General features: G+C 37.3%; 1 protein-coding gene across 4 annotated transcripts in view; it reads right to left on the bottom strand.

Moving 5' to 3' along the window:
• cdh13 (cadherin 13, H-cadherin (heart)) overlaps positions 1-14612 on the bottom strand; it is a 618570-nt gene that overhangs the window by 582652 nt on the left and 21306 nt on the right. The gene's annotated exons all lie outside the window — the stretch shown is intronic.

The following is a 14612-nucleotide window of genomic DNA, read 5'->3' as shown; positions in this document are numbered from 1 at the left end:
GCAGACTTGGACATGCAATCTCAGACACAATACAAATGGATAATTTACACCAAACGTTTGAATTCTGCAATCATTTATTCCCCCTTCAACCGATACAACACAAAGAAAGATAATTGTGAAAAATTAAATCACATTCATTGACTTCCATAGTAATTTTATTTCTACTACAGATATCAACGCATGCTTTTTTTCTCAACATTTTTTAAAATATATTGTGTTCAACATGCATGATGGAAAAAAATACATCCACAAAACAGGCTTTGATTGAACATAATAAATACAAGTTGTAATTTGAAACAAGTGATTTTTACAATATTAAATCATTTGTGAAAAATTACACAATGTAATTATCTCAATAGTGAAAAACTCTTGAGATTTATATGGAGTATAAGAGTTCAGTAGTCATCACGTCGACTGCAGAATGATCTTGCCAAAACAACAAAAAAAAAAAAGCACAGAAAATAATACTGGCAAAAACCATAAGTCATATGTTTATCATTAGCCAGTCTGCGGCTGAAAACATATCACCTTTCATTCTGTGAAAATCTCTGTAAAAGTTTGTACATTCCTTTAGTCTAATTTCTCTTTGGATTATTTAATCTTTATGGCAAACTCTCAATGCTCTCATCAAAAGTGAGAAATAAGCACCCTGCAGCCCTGGTCTGAAAGCACTTTTGGGCCAGTTCCTTTATGTCAGCATGGAGATGACAATCTAAACGGGATTTAAATGACGATGTTCACTACAATACAAGTAATTTGGATGTGAATGTTCTCCTGAGTGGTAGATTTCCATTTAAAACAGCATTAACATCACACTAGCACCTGTTTAAATTACATCACATTTACAACAAGTATGATGTGAGAAATGCTAAAGACAGCAATGGTCAAAAGAGGGATGATTCGTTTGGCAGGGTATATGGTCATAATGTCACAGTATCTGTTTCAATATATCTTTCCCACTTTAGAATGCTTTGTTTAGCTTTTCTAAAAGCAAGCTTGGTAACTTCATGGTTTTTTTGTGTGTGATTTGGTAGCTATTCAATCAGGGTAGAGCAAATATGTTCTGTGCAAAATTCCTCAAAGAAAATACAGTAAAAATGTCCTTAATCCATTAAACATCACTTGAGGAATACTTGATATTAAATAATAACTATTGCACATAAAAGGCTAATAATGTTGCCCTTAATTGTAAATATAAAGTATGTGGGGTCATGATGTTGGTTAGATGGCATCATCTTGAGTGCTAATCCAACATGCAATGCCAACGCCACAGATGACAACTTGGTTTATATGTTGTTTAATAAAAAAAATATAATAATAATAATAAATTGGCCAAGTATTATGCATAAAAGTATATAATTAGAATTTTACATTAATATCAAGCAGTATTAAAAGGACAGTTCACCCAAAATTTATTTCATAATTTGCTCTTGACTTTCAAACACGAGTTCCTTTCTTCTGTTACAGTAAATACAAAAGAAGATATTTTGAAGAATGCAGGAAATCTGTAACCCTTGACCTCCATAGTGTTTGTTTTTTCTACAATGGGTGTCAATGGTTACAGATTTTAATAAATCTTCAAATTATGTTTAAAAATACCATGAAAGTCAATGTTTACCAGCTTTTAGCTTTCTTCAAAATATCTTCTTTTGTGTTTAACTGAATAAAGATATGCTTAAACGTTTGAAATCACTCGAGGGTGAGTAAATAGTGTGTAAATTAAAATTTTTTGGCTGAACTATACCTTACTATAAGAACAAAGATGCATCATGTAATGTAATGTAATGTGTATTTATATAGCGCATTTATTGTGTATGGCTATACACCCAAAGTGCTTCACAATCATGAGGGGGGTCTCTCCACACCACCACCTGTGTGCAGCATCCACTTGGATGATGCGACGGCAGCCACAGGACAACGGCGTCAGTACGCTCACCACCCCGATAGAGGGACATAGAGGGGCCAATAGAGGGACATTGGTCAGGACACCGGGGTTACACCCCTGCTCTTTCACGAGAAGTGCCATGGGATTTTTAATGACCACAGAGAGTCAGGATCTCGGTTCAACGTCTCATCCGAAAGACGGCGCCCACTGACAGTGTAGTGTCCCCTTCACTTTTACTGGGGCATTAGGACTCACACAGGCCACAGGTTGAGCGCCCCCTGCTGGCCTTACTAACACCACTTCCAACAGCAACCTGGTGTTCCCTAGTGGTCTCCCATCCAGGTACTGACCAGGCTCAGCCCTGCTTAGCTTCAGTGAGTAACCGGTCTTGGGCTGCAGGGTGATATGGCTGTGGCATCATGCACCTGTAGTAGCTTATCTCTGTAAATAGTGTTTCTCTCAATTACAAAAGAACAGTGTTTTGCTATCGGAAAAGTAGGTCATACGTAAATTGATATAAACCCTTTAAAGTTTTAATTGATGCCTTGCATGTGTCTGTACAACCTAGATAAAAAAACATTAATGTGTTCAAATGTAAATGGAACTGTTTAACACATTAGACAGCTATCCAATGAAAGAAAATGCATGAAGTGACCAAATGTCAATAAGCCCTACAGCAAGTTTTCTCTGGCATCTACAATCTTTAGCAAGGGTCAAGGGTTTATGACCAACTTCTAACTCCAATTTGAGAGTTAAACCACTCTGCACATTTTGCTGTCGGCTGGATATTTCTCCACTGTCAATATTTACTCTTGCACTTTTTAGTGAGCAGATGGATTTTTTTTTCACCAAGGCGTCCTGTTTATTAGCCACCTTGATGAAATTACAACGGAGAGCTAGGTTAAGTCGTAAAAAAAAAATCAACTGCTCATTTAACAGCCAGTGTATCAATGATGACAACAAGATAACAGATGTTTAAATAATCATCACAAACAATTGCTAATAATCCTGTGAAAAGGAACCTGTGAATGATTTATTTTGGATGTGATTTAGGTGTTACTAATAGGTGTTAAACCAGAAAAAAAGGTAGTAGGAATGTATTAAATTAGCTTTTTACAGTAGCATATTGTTTACTAGGTTGTCTTCAGATAGAATGAAATAAAGAGAAATAAAATGCAAAGGCTTAAGATCACTCTTATGTTTCTCTTAAATCTAAAAGTTTTGCCACAATCACCAGCGATCCAATCCTGGCAGATCGCTGGTAAACACTAGAGAACTACAAATTAGCCGGTATATGGACTACAAGTTCCAGTCATGCACCGCTCACACACACCTCTTCCTGATTCAACAGATTACACTCTCACAGCTGGGAGCTGCTCATGAACTGATTACAAGGACTGTTTATACAACACACACACACACACATGCACACACATCAGTGCTGAGTCTTGTTTATCTGTTTGTGAACTTTACAACACATTTCCTATGCCTTGTCTTGCTGTGTTCAATTCTTTTATAGTGTTTATTCCTGTCTGCTGCCTGCCTTCTGAAAACTTGCCTGTTATCGCCTACGATTCTCTGTATGTACCTGATTGCCCCTGTGTTGACCATTGCTTGGCTGACCATTCCTGTTAATAAAACCTGTATTTGGATCCACACTCCACTGTCAGCGTCCCGTTTACATTTCGGGTGTTGCATAAAATAATTTTAAAAATTATTTAATAAGTAATATTTCTTTGCTTGCTCCTCGTTTCAATAATGCATAATAATTTTTACACCAGATTAAAGACACAGCAGCCAGTAACTTTTGATTAGCCTATTTAATTTCCTTTGCACTTCTCCATGTGTGCGCTGCTATATCAGATCAGTATGTTTACAATGTTACATAAGTGCCTCCTGCTGGTCATGTCTTTCATGTGTTCGGCCATTTTGTGCTGTACCACACAAAGCTGCAGCATTGGGTGTGGTCATATTCATTCACTCGCGCATTCTCAGTGGCCACCTCTGTAACAGTTATATGATATTGGTATTTTAAAGAAAAAGTTCACACACAAAAATAATTTCAATTAATTTACTGTACTTACTCTCAGTATATTAAGGTAGATTTTTTCCCCAGTAGAATTTTTACAGAAGAATTAATGCTGAAACCGAGGTCCTTGGTGATTGATAAAATGCACTTAAGAATCAGTCAGTCAATCAATCAATTAATAAAACATACAGGCAAAACAAAATAAATACATGTGGCTCCTGATTATAGTGTGGTCTTACAAAATGAAACAATCACTCTCCAGGTGGAGGAAACGTAACATTATTTACAACATTATGACCTCTGTTCTCAAACTAGAGGATAAAAATAATAATAATAAAAAACACAACCGCAGGGATATCAAAATTTTCTAACATTCCTACTGTAATTGGATGTACACATTCTTGACACGGAGGACAAACTTACAATTTAGACAACATTTTAAACACTACTTTTTTTGCTCTATCTTGGCGATAAAAATAGTTCCAAAAAACAATCCACAGCAGAAAAGGTTCGCATTTCCAGACATCACACAGCAGTTTCACCTTGCCGAATAATTCAGCTGCTTGGAAGGATTGAATACATTTTTCCTCGACCTAATTGGCCTAAGTTTTTACGGCCACCTACTGGCAGTTTAAGTTTTTTTATATTTAAACATATCCTGTTTTATTTTTCCATACTTCTATATTAAAAAGTTTCTATTGAGCTTATATACAACCCAAATGGGGCGAAGCAGTGGTGCAGTAGGTAATGCTGTCACCTCACAGCAAGAAGGTTGCTGGGTCGCTGGTTCGAGCCTTGGCTCAGTTGGCGTTTCTGTGTGAAGTTTGCATGTTCTCCCTGCGTTCGCGTTTTTCCTCCGGGTGCTTCGGTTTCCCCCACAGTCCAAAGACATGCAGTACAGGTGAATTGGGTAAGCTAAACTGTCTGTAGTGTATGAGTGTGTGTGTGTGATGTTTCCCAGAGATGGGTTGTGGCTGGAAGGGCATGCGCTGCGTAAAAATGTGCTGAATAAGTTGACCCCGGATTAATAAAGGGACTAAGCCGACAAGAAAATGATGATGATGATGATGATGATGATGACGACGACGACAACTCAAATGAAAAATGTTATTCCAGCAAAAAAATAAAAAGGTGAATGAGCAGCATAAAATCCTAAACGCCCTGCAAAAGCAACAGAATTAAAGGCATCGTAACTTTAGCAGCTTGTATACAAAAATATAGCACTGATGTAAAAAATATATTATTCCAGCAAAACTAAATGTGAATGAGTAGCATAAAATCCTGAACATTCCGCAAAAACAATAGATTTACAAGCATGGTTTTATGCGGCTCCAAACAGAGCCAATATCTTAAGCGATGTAAGAGAACTGACACTGGTAATTGTGTTTGATGCTCGTATCTATTATCATATAATGCAATGCAGTTAAACGCATGAAATCTCATTTTGATTAAACTTGCCAAACATTAAACTGTCAGGTGCTTTGTCATATTTGAGTCGCTGCTATTTTTATATGACTCAGATGACTTGAAACCAATGTGGCTCTGCCTCATTTGCTGGTTTTTCATCTTTTTGTTGCAAAAAGTGATAAAGGTCAGTGCACAACAGCTTTGAATTGCTTCCAGATTTAGTTTGTTTTCAATTTTAGCAGAGCTCGTTATTAATAGAACGTCAGAAATGTGTGCTTCACATTATCTGCATCACTCTAATGTCCCTATTTTAGTGCAGTGGATGATTGACAGGTGAGTAGGCAGTCCTTCAGTTTTGACACAATAATACACAGTGTACTTATTTTAGTATAGAGATTTTAGTTTTTACTAATAGTTTCAGATGAATGGATGGATGGACAAAAAAGACTGGGTGGATGGATGGATGGATATACAAAACAAAAGACTGTATGGATGGATAAATGGATGGATGGACAAAACAAATTTTAGCAAAGCTCATTTATTAATAGAACGTCAGAAATGTGTGCTTCACATTATCTGCATCACTGTGATGTCCCTATTTTAGTGCAGTGGATGATTGACAAAGAGTAGGCAGTCCTTCAAGTTTGACACAATAAGACACAGTGTGCTTATTTTAGTATTGAGATTTTAGTTTATACTAATAGTTTCAGATGAATGGACGGACCGACGGACAAAAAAAAAACTGGATGGATAGACAAACGGACAAAACAAAAGACTGGATGGATGAAAAAACACTGAATGGATGGACAAAAGACTAAATGGATGGAGGGATGGACAAGACTGGACGGACAGATGGACAAAACAACACTTGATGGATTAAACAAAAGACAGGAGGGATTGATAGATGGATGGACTGATGGACAAAACAAAAGACAGGATGGACTGATGGACGGAGAGATGGACAAATAAGCCTGGATAGATAGAAGGACAGATGGACAAAACAAAAGGATGAATGGATGGATGGATGAAAAAAGACAAGATGGATGGATAAATGGACAAAAGCCTGGATGGATGGATGCACGGCCGGATGTACAAAACAAAAGACTGGATGGTTGGATGGATGGATGGATGGATGGATGGAACAAAAGACTTGATGGACAGATGAAAAAAGATTGGATGGATAAAGAAACAGAAGGGCAAAACAAAAGACTGTATGGATGGATGGATGGATGGATGGATGGTTGGATGGATGGATGGATGGATGGAACAAAAGACTGGATGGACAGATGAAAAAAGATTGGATGGATAAAGAAACAGAAGGGCAAAACAAAAGACTAGATGGATGGATGGATGGATGGATGGATGGAACAAAAGACTGGATGGACAGATGAAAAAAGATTGGATGGATAAAGAAACAGAAGGGCAAAACAAAAGACTGTATGGATGGATGGATGGATGGATGGATGGATGGAACAAAAGACTGGATGGACAGATGAAAAAAGATTGGATGGATAAAGAAACAGAAGGGCAAAACAAAAGACTGGATGGATGGATGGATGGATGGATGGATGGATGGATGGATGGATGGATGGATGGATGGATGGATGGAACAAAAGACTGGATGGATGGAGAGATCGACGAAAAAAGACAAGATGGATGGACGGATGGACAAATAAGCCTGGATAGATAGAAGGACAGATGGACAAAACAAAAAGGATGAATGGATGGATGGATGGATGAAAAAAGACAAGATGGATGGATAAATGGACAAAAGCCTGGATGGATGGATACACGGCCAGATGTACAAAACAAAAGACTGGATGGTTGGATGGATGGATGGATGGATGGATGGATGGATGGAAGGATGGATGGAACAAAAGACTGGATGGACAGATGAAAAAAGATTGGATGGATAAAGAAACAGAAGGGCAAAACAAAAGACTGGATGGATGGATGGATGGATCAAAAAAAAGACTTAACAGATTGACAAAAAAGACTTTTTTATAATACTGTAAGTTTAATGTTTCACTTTTTGCATAGATACTGTAAATCTGTTAATCTAAAACATTAAAGAAGACACTTCAAAATAAAATCCATCACAAACTGTAGTTCACATGGACACCAAAATGTTGTTGACCGTTGTAATATTAAGCAACAAAAGTGCTTTTAGTATAGCGGTAGTTAATTATAATAACCCTGTTTGAGTACATTAATATCTGTATTTAGTCCTGACCATTTGCCATCATAAACAATTGTTAAAGCAGGTTGTTCTTTGCCTCCAAAAATAACTTGCATCTTGATACCACATGAGTGACCTTCACACACACACATCGAATCATCCCATAAAATACAGCCATTCAAAACTGGAGAGTTAAACATGACATCTGATTTACAGCTTGTAAGAATCCCTCCAGTAATAACATCCAAACCCCGCAAACGCGCATCACTTCAATTCACTCGCAGCAGATTTCATAGCCTAAAATAACAAAGCAGGCTCTGAAAAGGCATGGCGGCGTTGATGTGCGGTTGTAAATCACCCAAGTGCCCCGTTCTTTCACCTCTGCAGATGGGACAACATCTTTTTCATTTGCAGGTGAGTCAAAATAAAATCAGAGTGGAATGGAGGTGCCTGTGGCCTCGACTCTCACTGAACAGAACAAATCAAGTCTACAGTCTGGCCCAAAACAGGCCTTTAAACACCCAGATCATTCTCATCACTTCAGTCTTCTTTTCTTTGTCATAGCTATCAAAATCCACAGAAATATCAAATGAATAAATAAAGATAGCAGGATTTCAGAATGACCCCAGATGACATATCAAGCAAACGAAAGCAAATTTAAACCCCGTCAAGGGAGTTTTCTAATAATTGAAATCTACTAGGTAAACTGGCTTCCAGGGTGGAAAGTCAATGTTTTGAATCAATGATTTAATAACGCCATCTAGTTCTCTTTGTTGACAAAGGCCAAGCATTGCTGCCACACACTAGACAGACTTCCAAAGTGACGGCCTAACTATAAACACTGACTGATGCTGGAGAAAACACACTCACTAAAGATATAAAAGGAAAAGCCAGAGGAGTGGCGCAGTGTGAACAATGCAAATATGAAAACCGAATGATGCAATGACAAATAATTCCAGCTCTTGTTTAATATCTAAATTCTAACCATAATGACCAATTATGACCAGATATTGCTGGAAATTTACAAAGAAATTATAAACTGTAAGAGACAACAAATAAAGGGATTTTATATTCAGTGAACTGACCATGAATTACTGAAAGAAACTGTTTTGAACTATTGAAAAACAGTATTGACAGGTTTAAAAACAGAACAACGTGATTAGCACTGTCACCAAACAGCAAAAAGGTTGCTTGTTCGAGTCCCGGGTTGGCATTTCTGTGTGGAGCATGTTCTCTCTCTGTTCACATGGGCTTCCTCCAGGTGCTCCGGTTTCTCTCACAGTCCAAAGACATGCTCCATAGGTGAATTAAATAAACTAAAACGCCTGTAGTGTGTGTATGGGTGTTTCCCAGTACTGTGTTGCAACTGGAAGGCCATCTAATGCATAAAATATGCCAGAATAATTAGTGGTTCATTCTGCTGTGGAAAATCTCTGAAATGTCTGAAATAGAGATTAGGAGATTAAGGTAAATGAAAGAATGAATGAATAAGAGTATTAAGGTTTCAACTTGATACCTTTATTTACCCTCATATAGTTAACGAATGGCTAAAATTAACGTTATTAATTAAGTCTAAAGCGCATGTCGCAAAAGCATTAAGGGCGTTTATCCAAATACATAAACCTTTGCTATTTTATAAACAGAAAATTATGCTCTGTGCCCCTGTGCATGGTCTAACAGGGTTGTGCTTATTCTCGTAATGAGTTATGGGTGTGTTTTGGATATAGAATGCATTACACCAATCAGAGTGCTATTTACATAACAATAAACATTTGCTATTTACATGGTGGACTTTGTAAGTGGAAAAACTGAACGTATCACTAGCGAGAAAGCAGTTAAACAGACCATCTGCAGCAAAGATAAAAAACGAGGCTCATCCATCTGGCCTCTTTACATTCTCTTTACTTTTATTCTTTACTCCTTTACTTTTGTGAAACAAGGAAATGGTGGAAACTCACTCCAATGAAGACATCCATTAGCCTACATATTTAATTTCATTTGTTAATCGCAAAAATTTGTTTTAAACTGTTTCTAAATTCAGGTCTAATTTCCAGCAAACGAATACATGAACAATAATAACAAAGTTTGGCGAGTTATATCCAAACACACGTCCTATTCTTATGCCCCATATGGTGATGTATACATCTCTAAAACCTGACAGGTGGACAAATCTAAACTTGTTTATATAAAACAAATATAAATATGCATATAGTAAATAATACTGCTAATAATAACAACAACGTTATACAAATGCAAATTGTCATGAATAAACTGAAAAAAGCCATGGCCAAAAAGGCATGGAGGTAGTGGTTATTATATTTATGTACATTTTACATTTACATCCTTTTGTTTTCATATGTAAAGATATTTGTACATCCTGTGTGTTTTAAGCAATGTGTAAGCATTTTGGACCTTCATAGGCGCATAACTAACGGACTTTGGAGCAGCTTTCAGTTGTTTAACAGCACAGTCTATTTAAGGTTCTCAAAATAGCTACGTGCCAACAATGCACCTTAACACACCTCTTTTATAAACTGGAACCCCCATGAGTCCTCAAAGGGGCGCAAATTGATTTGCTATTTAAACAACGTGGTGAAAATTAGAGTTGCGCTGGTCTGAAAATAGCAACAAATAGTGCCAAACACGTTTTGCACTGGGTGTATGATAGGGCCCAATGACTTTAAATGACTAAGTAAAATCAAGTGGTTGCTCTTAAGGCACCTGTTTTAATCACTTTTTAAAAGTTATAAACTTATAAGCTATACTTTTATCATAATTGTGACCAAGTTCAATGTAATTACAAAGAAGAAAATGTCCCTTTACTCATATATGAACCTTTAAAGACAACGTTCTTGTTTGTTATACATACAGCGCATCATGCCATACCAACACATGAAGCAAACACATAAACTACCCAACAGTGACAGTCAATCCATCTCTGTCGTTCTCTTACTCTCTCAGTCACTCTAAGGGTTGATTTAGTAGCGCAGGTTGTCTGGGTCTTTGGCCCCTGTCAAACACGAATCTCTCTCTCCTCCTGCTGTGGAGGGTAGTATATACTCTCACCTGTCAACCCTTTGTTATTGCCACCAGTGTCAGGCAGTATGGTGAGCAAAGACAAAATGAAAAAGAAAAAAAAATGAGAAGAAATCTACAAGTGAAATGGAGTTCTGGGACCTTTAAGCGATTCAACACCCTCCCCCCAATCCGGTTCTCCTCGCTCCTCATGCCCCTGCAGATGCCTATCACTCCATATCAGACGCGCCACGCATTAAAACCTCCCTGCAATTCATTTTACCTTTTATTACCGCCAGAAAAGAGGCACAGGCGCCTGAATTTATGGTGTTTATTCAAATGTCTGCAAATGCAGGCTGAATTATGGCTGCCCATGAAAATATCATTTACTGCTAATCTCCCCCTTTTCTCCTGTCATATATATTCTATGCTTGGATGTATGTGTCCTTTCAGCAGCGCTCCAGGAGCTAAAGGGTTGAGAGAGAGAGTCTAGGGCAGAAGAGTTGAAAATGAAGGAGAAACAAACAATTTTGAACCGCATGGAAGCACACTGGCTGCATACCATAAAACAAATACATAGCAGGCGTTGCCTCTGAGGAACTTCCCTTCTGCAAGGGCTGCTTCACTATCTGGAGTTTAAAGGGACTTTAACTCTGGAATGCTTGGATGCACACATTGATTTGGAGCAACAGGAGAAGAAGTATCGACACAATTAAAAACGATACCAAGAAGTGTTTTGGAGCACCAGCTGTTTACATAGAGCATATGTGTATGTTGCTCACTGGTTGATTGTTATTGGCTTATAAAATAAATGAGAGGGATTACTATGTAATTAAATGGTTGCATGGATTAGAGCTTCTTGTAAACTTTTCCAGGATTTAATATAGGCTGTATCATTGGAACCAAAAATCTGACACCACTTATGAAAATGCATTAATTGTAATTTTTTACATTGAGTGGAAATTGACCTGTGGTTTAACCAAATGTCTTTGCATTAGGTTAATCCCTTTTGCTCTCAATGGAGGCCAGCTAGTTAGAGCTGTAAAGGTAAACATTACTGCTCTGATCTCAAGAAACATACCAGAGGTTAGCTAGAGGCTGAATCTTTAGCATCCTTGTTAGTGTAATGGTGTCAGTTGGTGCCATGACCCGGATGAGAGTAATGCCGCGGTCACACTAGAGTTTGAGCATGTGAAATTCTGTCATCTAGCACAGCGAAAAGGGATTAAACAAGATGATCAGACATTTTAAAAAAGCAAGCGATTTGTCCATATTTAAAATTTCTTTACACTGAGGTCATGTTTTGATCTTCAGTTGGTCTCACACATTAACATTAAGATTTTGTAAGTCAGAGTTCACAAAGCTTAAAATTTGCAATGCAGCAAACTGCAAAACTTGTTGCCTGAGCTTGCGTTTCTGGCCTATTGTATTCACTTGCGTATGAACAGAGGTTTATGGGGTGAAAAGTGCAGTGTTACCACAGTTTAAGGTTTGGGGGATGATTGTAAAGTCCAGGACACACCAGGCCAATTTTAAAGAACTAAGTGGCGCCAATCCAACTGTATTGTCACCTTGCATCAATCGCAACTGGTCCCCAACTGGGCAAAAAAATCTGTGCATAAACAAACTAAATGCTGTGCCTGCGTGAAACAATGTACCTTTCCCTACCTGCAGGTGGCCATAGTCTATATTGTTATATAAAGAAAGAGAAATGATACTAATGTGGCATACATACAAGTTATAAACAAAGCAGAGTTTACTCACCATTTTTACAGTTTATTATTATTATTATCAGTAATTTATTAAATTGCATGAAGGGATCCTCTCATGTAAATATGTCTGATAATCTAATAATCCATATCATTTGCAAATATTTGATAAATAATCATTTAAGTTTTTGTGCTAGTGCTCTGATTTGTAGCTGAACAGCCAATCAGAGCACTCTTTCACTGACGACACAGATTCTACAAGCTAAGTTGAGCAAACTCCTTCCGATGTGAGACCAACAAGAGGTGAAGTAAAGAACACACCAAACAAATTACCCTAGTAGATGCTCACTTACGTCCTGATGTTGCCAAACAACCAAACATCACCTTGATCAACTCCCTAAATAAGGCTCAATGCAAACCTCCCTCCCTAGTTCAAATCTTGCTCAGAGCAGGCAGAGTACCACTGGAGGGGTTACAATAGTATAACTCAGGGTTGCTCCACCCTGCTTCTGGAGATCTACCTTCCTGCAGAGTTCAACTCCAACCCTGATAAACCATTCATTCATTCATTTTCCTTCAGTTTCATCCCTCATTTGTCAGGGGCTGCCACATTGAAATCAACCCCCAACTATTATGGCATAAGTTTTACACAGCGGATGCCATTTCATACACTCTCACATTTACACATGCACTCATTCACTAAGGTCAGTTTTCTTTACCCAATTCACCTATAACGCATGTCTCTAGACGTGGGGTCACCAACCTTTATGAAACTGAAAGCTACTTTTTGTGTACCGATTAATGTAGAGGGCTACCAGTTTGATAAACACCTCTCAAATAACAAATTTGCTCAATTTCATTTTAGTAATACTTTATGTTTTTCGTAATAATTAATGATATTCATCCATGTGAAGACACTGATCATGTTAATGAATCCCACAAAAGTTATCAACAATGATTTAACAGGGTAGGAAATACCCTGTATTTAATATATCAATGTGCAACACTTTATTTTTATATTTCTCTGCAAATATTTACATTTTTGAATGATTACTTCTATATTAGATGAAGCTTACTGGTAAGTGGCGCTATGGTGAGCTATTTTTAGAACAAGCTAGCGGGCAACACATGTGATCCTCGCAGGCTACCTGGTGCCCGTGGGCACCATGTTGGTGACCCCTGCTTTAGACTGTAGGGAAAACCCAAGCAAACACAGGGAGCTGATCAAACATACCTGAACCAATTAATTAGGACTTGAACAGCCCTTGAAAATTACAGGCAGGTGTGTTTGATATGGGTTGCTGCTGAAATCAGCAGGAAGGTAGATCTCAGAAACAGGATTATGCCACGATCACACTAGAGGTTTGAGCATGCAAAATTCAAAGGGGGGTTAATAATTCTGATTTTGTGTCTGTGTACGTTTGTGTGTGTAACCCTAAACTGCATTCTTTCTACGTAAGCTATAAAACCACTGTTGTAAATTTATTTGGATGTGAACACCAACAATTTTAATTTCAGTTATAAACTCTTTGTTTGGATTTTTCTGTAATGAATATTTTTGATACATCAAGTTCAACTACATGAAATTTAACATTGCCTTTGCAACTAGATTTCATTTATTCATATCAGTTTCTGTTTATTTCACTGTATAATATCTGATTTAGCTATTAATTATAATGACCCAGCTCATATAAAATACACCAGATGCTAAAACATATCATGCTAACAGTGTCGAAAACATATAGCAATATTGTACAAAACCTACCAGCAACATTAAAACATTCTAACTAGATTTTAGCAGCATCATGGCATCAATGCTTTAATAGTCTATTGTGATTTGGTGTACTACCTCTTGACATATCAGAACCAAATCCAAATTGTGATTGAGGATTAAAAATAAAACAAAGCAACTGGAAATTCTGAGACATTAATTTCAGAATTGGTTATTTCTTTTATGAGACTATTCATTGTTACAAGTCCATTTAAATATTCCAAATTTACACCTTATAAAAATCTTCTCAGATCTAAATCAAACTTTGAATCAAAGATTAGACTTCGAGTAGACTTAAGATTTTGTTGGCCAACATGATTCTAAAAGACTAAGTTGTTGCACATCTTTTAACACCAGAACTAATATGAAAGTACACCCTGAGGCCAAATCCATACAAGACATGAAACAGAACACCAGCTATGTGAATATTTTATATAAAGCGATTCATGCAAATGCTAAACGATCTCACAAGTGTACATGAATCCCACAGGTGCATCTAAAAGTGGCATACTCTTAAATAGCGCATTGGCTTTTAAGGATCTCTCATGAATAGCTACATTATTCAAATAAGCAGCTACAATTCAGTCTTCGAAATTACTAGGTTGGACATGTACATG

Source organism: Danio rerio, chromosome 18 (assembly GCF_052040795.2).
Source record: "Danio rerio strain M-AB ecotype USA chromosome 18, GRCz13ab, whole genome shotgun sequence".
NCBI lineage: Eukaryota > Metazoa > Chordata > Actinopteri > Cypriniformes > Danionidae > Danio > Danio rerio.
Note: the sequence above shows the minus strand (reverse complement) of the source record. Positions and strands in the feature narration are given on the sequence as shown.